This window comes from Gorilla gorilla, chromosome 2 (genome assembly GCF_029281585.2).
Source record: "Gorilla gorilla gorilla isolate KB3781 chromosome 2, NHGRI_mGorGor1-v2.1_pri, whole genome shotgun sequence".
In the NCBI taxonomy this organism is placed as follows: Eukaryota; Metazoa; Chordata; class Mammalia; order Primates; family Hominidae; genus Gorilla; species Gorilla gorilla.
Window position 1 is genome coordinate 141,247,730 of NC_086017.1, and position 7,304 is coordinate 141,255,033.

Sequence of the window (7,304 nt, forward strand, 5' to 3'; positions counted from 1 at the left end):
CGTCTTGGTGTCAAGCCCAATTGTATATTCCTTCTACTGAGATAAGGGAAAACCACCTTAGGGCTGGAGGTGGGATATGCTGGCAGCAATACTGCTCTTTAATGGATTAAGATGTTTATGTGTATGCACATCAAAAGCACAGCACTTAATTCTTTACCTTGTTTAAGATGCAGAGAACTTTGTTCACGTGTTTCCCTACTGACCTTCTCTCCGCTATTACCCTATTGTCCTGCCAAATCCCCCTCTCCGGGAAACTCCTGATGATTGTCAATAAATACTAAGGGAACTCAGAGGCCAGTGGCGGCATGACTGGCATGGGTCCTCCGTATGCTGAACGCCGTCCCCTGGGCCCTATTTTCTTTCTCTATACTTTGTCTCTGTGTCTCTTTCTTTTCCAGGTCTCTCATTCCACCTAACAAGAAACACCCACAGGTGTGGAGGGGCAACCCACCCCTTCAATCAGGAACTTCAGAATGTCACATTTGGAAATTGGGTGGTTGCAGATGTAAAGAATTAACTTGGCGACATACTGGAGTAAGGTGGGCCCTTCACACCATATGACTGGTATCCTTCTAAGAAGAAAAGAAGAGACTCAGAGGGAAGACAGCTGTGTGCAGCTGGAATGATGCATCTGAAGCCAAGGAATGCCACGCATTGCCGGCCACCATCCAAAACTAGAAAAAGTCAGGAAGGATTCTTCCCTAGAATCTTCAAAGGCGGTACAGCCCTGCCAACACCTGCATTCAGATTCTGGCCTCCAGAACTGTGAGAGGATGCATTTCTGTTGTTTTCAGCTACCCAAGCTTAGGAAATGGGTTGCAGCAGACTGGGAATAAGACAGGCAGCCAGTCAGCCTCCGTGGAATTCCCAGGCAGCTTGCAGGAGCCAGAGTGGGCCCTGGGCTCTGAAAAGGTCTGAGGCCCAGCAGGCGCAGGGGCCTAAACTATTTCTCGGCAAGGAGGAAGGAAGGTTCATCCAGAACGTAGATCCCCTTCCTCCTTCTCACACCTCACGAGGTCACAGCGAGGTGGCTGGGAGGAGAGCCAGGAAGTTTTCACTGAGGTGTGTGGGAGACAGCTTGGCAGCCCTTGGCCTCTGAAGGGAGGAGGTGGTGTGAAGGAGGGCAGCTTCAGAACTTCCCTGTTACTGCTTGATGACCTGTGTGTAAAGTATTCCTGTTTAGGTTTCAAAATCCTCTCAGAAATATAATTCTCAGAAAATCCAGGCACCCATTCCAGCTCCCTGGCATTCCCTGAAATCTGAAGTCATAGGGGCTGAGCCAGCCTGCCCTGGGTGTCAGGCCTCTGAGCCCAAGCTAAGCCATCGTATCCCCTGTGACCCGCATGTACACATCCAGATGGCCGGTTCCTGCCTTAACTGATGTCATTCCACCACAAAAGAAGTGAAAATGGTCTGTTCCTGCTTTAACTGATGACATTGTCTTGTGAAATTCCTTCTCCTGGCTCATCCTGGCTCAAAACCTCCCCCACTGAGTACCTTCTGATCCCCACTCTGCCTGCCAGAGGACAACCCCCCCTTTGACTGTAATTTTCCTTTGCCTACCCAAATCCTATAAAACGGCCCTACCCCTATCTCCCTTTGCTGACTCTCTTTCAGACTCAGCCCACCTGCACCCAGGTGAAATAAACAGCCATGTTGCTCACACAAAGCCTGTTTGGTGGTCTCTTCACATGGACGCACATGAAATTTGGTGCCGTGACTCGGATGGGGGACCTCCCTTGGGAGATCAATCCCATGTCCTCCTGTTCTTTGCTCCATGAAAAAGATCCACCTACAACCTCAGGTCCTCAGACCCAGCAGCCCAAGGAACATCTCACCAATTTTAAATCTGGTAAGCAGCCTCTTCTTACTCTCTTCTCCAACCTCTCCCTGTCCATCAACCACTTTCTCCTTTACAGTCTTCAATCTGTCCCTTCTCTTAATTTCAATTCCTTTCATTTTCTGGTAGAGACAAAGGAGACACGTTTTATCCATGGACTCAAAACTCTGGCACTGGTCATGGACTGAGAAGGCAGATTTCCCTTGGTGTTTAATCATTGCAGGGATGCCTCTCTGATTATTCAACCAGGTTTCAAAGGTGTCAGACCACCCAGGGATGCCTGCCTTGGTTCTTCACCCTTAGTGGCAAGACCCGCTTTTCTGAGGGAGGGACAAGTACCCCAACCCCTTCTCTCCATGTCTCTACCCCTTCTCTGCTTTTCTGGGGGAGGGGCAAGTACCCCTCAATCCCTTCTCCTTCACCCTTAGTGGCAAGTCCCGCTTTTCTGGGGGAGGTGCAAGCACCCCAACCCCTTCTCTCCTTGTCTCTACCCCTTCTCCACCTTTCAGGGGGGCAAGAAACCCACAACCCCTTCTCCTTCACCCTTAGTGGCAAGTCCCACTTTTCCAGGGGAGGTACAAGTACCCCAACCTCATATCTCTGCACCCCAATCCCTTATTTCTGCACCCTGACCCCTTTTCTCTGTGCCCCAATCCCTTATTTCCACACCCTGACTTCTTATATCTCTGCACCCCAATCCCTTATTTCCATGCCTGGACCTCATATCTCTGTGCCCCGACCCCTTTCCCACTTTTCTGTAGGGTAAGAACCCCTGAACCCCTTCCCTCCATGTCTCTACTCTCTCTTTTCTCTGGGCTTGCTTCCTACACTATGGGCAACTTTCCATCCTCCATTCCTCCTTCTCCTCCCTTAGCCTGTATTTTTAAGAACTTAAAACCTCTTCAACTCTCACCTGACCTAAAATCTAAGCATCTTATTTTCTTCTGCAATGTTGCTTGACCCCAATACAAACTCAAGAGTAGTTCCAAATAGCCAGAAAACAGCACTTTCAATTTTTCCATCCTGTAAGATCTAAATAATTATTGCCATAAAATAAGCAAACGGTCTGAGGTGCTTGACTTCCAGACATTCTTTTACACATCAGTCCCTTCTTAGTCTCTGTGCCCAAAGCAACTCATCCCAAATCTTCCTCCTTTCCCTCCCGCCTGTCCCCTCAGTCCCAAACCCAAGCATTGCTGAGTCTTTCTAATCTTCCTTTACTACAGATCCATCTGACCTCTCCCCTCCTCCCCAGGCTGCTCCTCGCCAGGCCAAGCTAGGTCCCAATTCTTCCTCAGCCTCCACTCCTCCACTCTATAATCCTTTTTTCACCTCCCCTCCTCACCCCGGGTCTCGCTTACAGTTTCATTTCATGACTAGCCCTCCCCAACCTGCCCAGCTATTTACTCTTAAACAGGTGCCTGGAGCTAAAGGCATAGTCAAGGTTAATCCTCCTTTTTCTTTATCCCAAATCAGATAGCGTTTAGCCTCTTTTTCATCAAATATAAAAATCCAGCCCAGTTCATGGCTTGTTCGGCAGCAACCCTGAGACGCTTAGCAGCCCTAGACCCTAAAAAGTCAAAAGGCCGTCTTATTCTCAATATACATTTTATTTCCCAATCGACTCCCGACATTAAATAAAACTCCAAAAATTAAATTCTGGTCCTCAAACCCCACAACAGGATTTAATTAACCTCACCTTCAAGATGTACAATAATAGAAAAAAGTTGTAATTCCTTCCCTCCACTCTGAGACAAATCCCAGCCACATCTCCAGCACACAAGAACTTCCAAACGCCTGTACCGCGCGGCCAGGTGTTCCTCCAGAACATCTTCCCCCAGGAGCTTGCTACAAGTGTCAGAAATCTGGCCACCAGGCCAAGGAATGCCTGCAGCCCAGGATTCCTCCTAAGCCGTGTCCCATCTGTGTGGGACCCCACTGGAAATCGGACTGTTCAACTCACCTGGTAGCCGCTCCCAGAGCCCCTGGAACTCTGGCCCAAGCTTCTCTGACTGACCCCTTCTCAGCTTAGCAGCTGAAGACTGACGCTGCCTAATTGCCTCGGAAGCCCCGTAGACCATCATGGATGCTGAGCTTTAGGTAACTCTCACAGTGGAAGATAAGTCCGTCCCCTTCTTAATCAATACGGAGGCTACCCACTCCACACTACCTCCTTTTCAAGGGCCTGTTTCCCTTGCCTCCATAACTGTTGTGGGTATTGACAGCCAGGCTTCTAAACCTCTTAAAACTCCCCAACTCTGGTGCCAACTTAGACAATACTCTTTTAAACACTCCTTTTTAGTTATCCCCACCTGCCCTGTTCCCTTATTTGGCCGAGACACTTTAACTAAATTATCTGCTTCCCTGACTATTCCTGGGTACAGCCACACCTCATTGCCACATTTTCCCCCAGTTCAAAGCCTCCTTCACATCCTCCTCTTGTATTACCCCACCTTAACCCACAAGTACAGGATACCTCTACTCCCTCCTTGGCGACCGATCATGCACCTCTTACCATCTCACTAAAACCTAATCACCCTTACCCCACTCAACGCCAATATCCCATCCTGCAGCACGCTTTAAAAAGCTTAAAGCCTGTTATCACTCGCCTGCTACAGCATGGCCTTTTAAAGCCTATAAACTCTCCCTACAATTCCCCCTGTAAGGCTGTTCTAAAACCAGACAAGCGTTACCAGTTAGTTCAGGATCTGCGCCCTATCAGCCAAATTGTTTTGCCTATCCACCCTGTGGTGCCAAACACATATACTCTCCTATCCTCAATACCTCCCTCCACAATCCATTATTCTGTTCTGGATCTCAAACATGCTTTCTTTACTATTCCTTTGCAACCGTCATCCCAGCCTCTCTTCACTTTCACTTGGACTGACCCTGACACCCATCAGGCTCAGCAAATTACCTGGGCTGTACTGCCACAAGGCTTCACAGACAGACCCCATTACTTCAGTCAAGCCCAAATTTCATCCTCATCTGTTACCTATCTCAGCATAATTCTCATAAAAACACACGTGCTCTCCCTGCTGATCGTGTCTGATTAATCTCCCAAACCTCAATCCCTTACAAAACAACGACTCCTTTCCTTCCTAGGCATAGTTAGTGCGGTCAGAATTCTTACACAAGAGCCAGGACTGCACCCTGTAGCCTTTCTGCCCAAACAACTTGACCTTACTGTTTTAGGCTGGCCATCATGTCTCTGTGCAGCGGCTCCTGCTGCCCTAATACTTTTAGAGGCCCTAAAAATCACAAGCTATGCTCAACTCACTCTCCACATTTCTCATAACTTCCAAAATCTATTTTCTTCCGCATACCTGATGCATATGCTTTCTGGTGCCCGGGCTCCTTCAGCTGTACTCACTCTTTGTTAAGTCCCACAATTACCATTGTTCCTGGCCCGGACTTCAGTCTAGCCTCCCACATTATTCCTGATACCACACCTGACCCCCATGACTGCATCTCTCTGATCCACCTGATGTTCACCCCATTTCCCCACATTTCCTTCTTTCCTGTTCCTCACCCTGATCGTGCTTGATTTATTGATGGCAGTTCCACCAGGCCTAATCGTCACACACCAGCAAATGCAGGCTAAGCTATAGTACAAGCCACTAGCCCGCCTCTTAGAACCTCTCATTTCCTTTCCATCGTAGAAATCTGTCCTCAAGGAAATAACTTCTCAGTGTTCCATCTGCTATTCTACTACTCCTCAGGGATTATTCAGGCCCCCTCCCTTCCCTACACATCAAGCTCAGGGATTTGCCCCCACCCAGGACTGGTAAATTAGCTTTACTCAACATGCTCCGAGTTAGATAACTAAAATACCTCTTGGTCTAGGTAGACACTCTCACTGGATAGGTACAGGCCTTTCCTACAGGGTCTGAGAAGGCCACGCAGTCATTTCTTCCCTTCTGTGAGACATAATTCCTCAGTTTAGTCTTCCCACCTCTATACAGTCTGATAACAGACCAGCTTTTATTAGTCAAATCAGCCAAGCAGTTTTTCAGGCTCTTAGTATTCAGTGAAACCTTTATATCCCTTACAGTCCTCCGTCTTCAGGAAAAGTAGAACGGACTAAAGGTCTTTTAAAAACACACCTCACCAAGCTCAGTCAGCAATTTAAAAAGGACTGGACAATACTTTTACCACTTTCCCTTCTCAGAAGTCAGACCTGTCCTCAGAATGTTACAAAATACAGCCCATTGGAGCTCCTGTATAGATGCTCCTTTTTATTAGGCCCCAGTCTCATTCCAGACACCAGACCAACTTAGACTGTGCCCCCAAAAAGCTTGTCATCCCTACTATCCTCTGTCTAGTCATACTCCTCTTCACCGTTCTCAACTACTCATACGTGCCCTGCTCTTGTTTACACTGCCGGTTTACACTGTTTCTCCAAGCCATCACAGCTGATATCTCCTGGTGCTATCCCCAAACTGCCACCCTTAACTCTTGAAGTAAATAAATAATCTTTGCTGACAGGACTATGCTGAACCTCCTTAGGCACTCTCTAATCAGATGTCCTGGGTCCTCCCAATTCTTAGACCTTTTATACCTGTTTTTCTCCTTCTCTTATTCCATTTAGTTTTTCAATTCATACAAAACTGTATCCAGGCCATCATCAATAATTCTAAATGACAAATGTTCCTTCTAACAACCCCACAATATCACCCCTTACCACAAAATCTGCCTTCAGCTGAATCTCTCCCACTCTAGGTTCCCACGCCGCCCCTAATCCCACTCGAAGCAGCCCTGAGAAACATCGTCCATTATCTCTCCATACCATCTCCAAAAATGTTCGCTGTCCCAACACTTTACCACTATTTCCTTTTATTTTTCTTATTAATATAAGAGGACAGGAATGTCAGGCCTCTGAGCCCAAGCTAAGCCATCGTATCCCCTGTGACCTGCACGTACACATCCAGATGGCCGGTTCCTGCCTTAACTGATGGCATTCCACCACAAAAGAAGTGAAAATGGCCTGTTCCTGCCTTAACTGATGACATTGTCTTGTGAAATTCCTTCTCCTGGCTCATCCTGCCTCAAAACCTCCCCCACTGAGTACCTTGTGACCCCACACTGCCCGCCAGAGAACAACCCCCCTTTGACTGTAATTTTCCTTTACCTTCCCAAATCCTATAAAATGGCCCCACCCCTATCTCCCTTTCCTGACTCTCTTTCAGACTCAGCCCGCCTGCACCCAGGTGAAATAAACAGCCATGTTGCTCACACAAAGCCTGTTTGGTGGTCTCTTCACGCAGACGCACATGAAACTGGGGTCCTCATGCCCACCAGTCCAGAGTGCTCTCTAGAGGAAGGCTACAGACATTTCCTGGCTCACTCACCCAGACGTTAGCTGTCTTGCTGAAACGCCTTTTTTCGCCCTCGAAAACCACTGGAAGAATGGCCAAGAACCCAGGTATCCTGAGTAAGTTCACTTAGAGAAGCAAAATCTAAC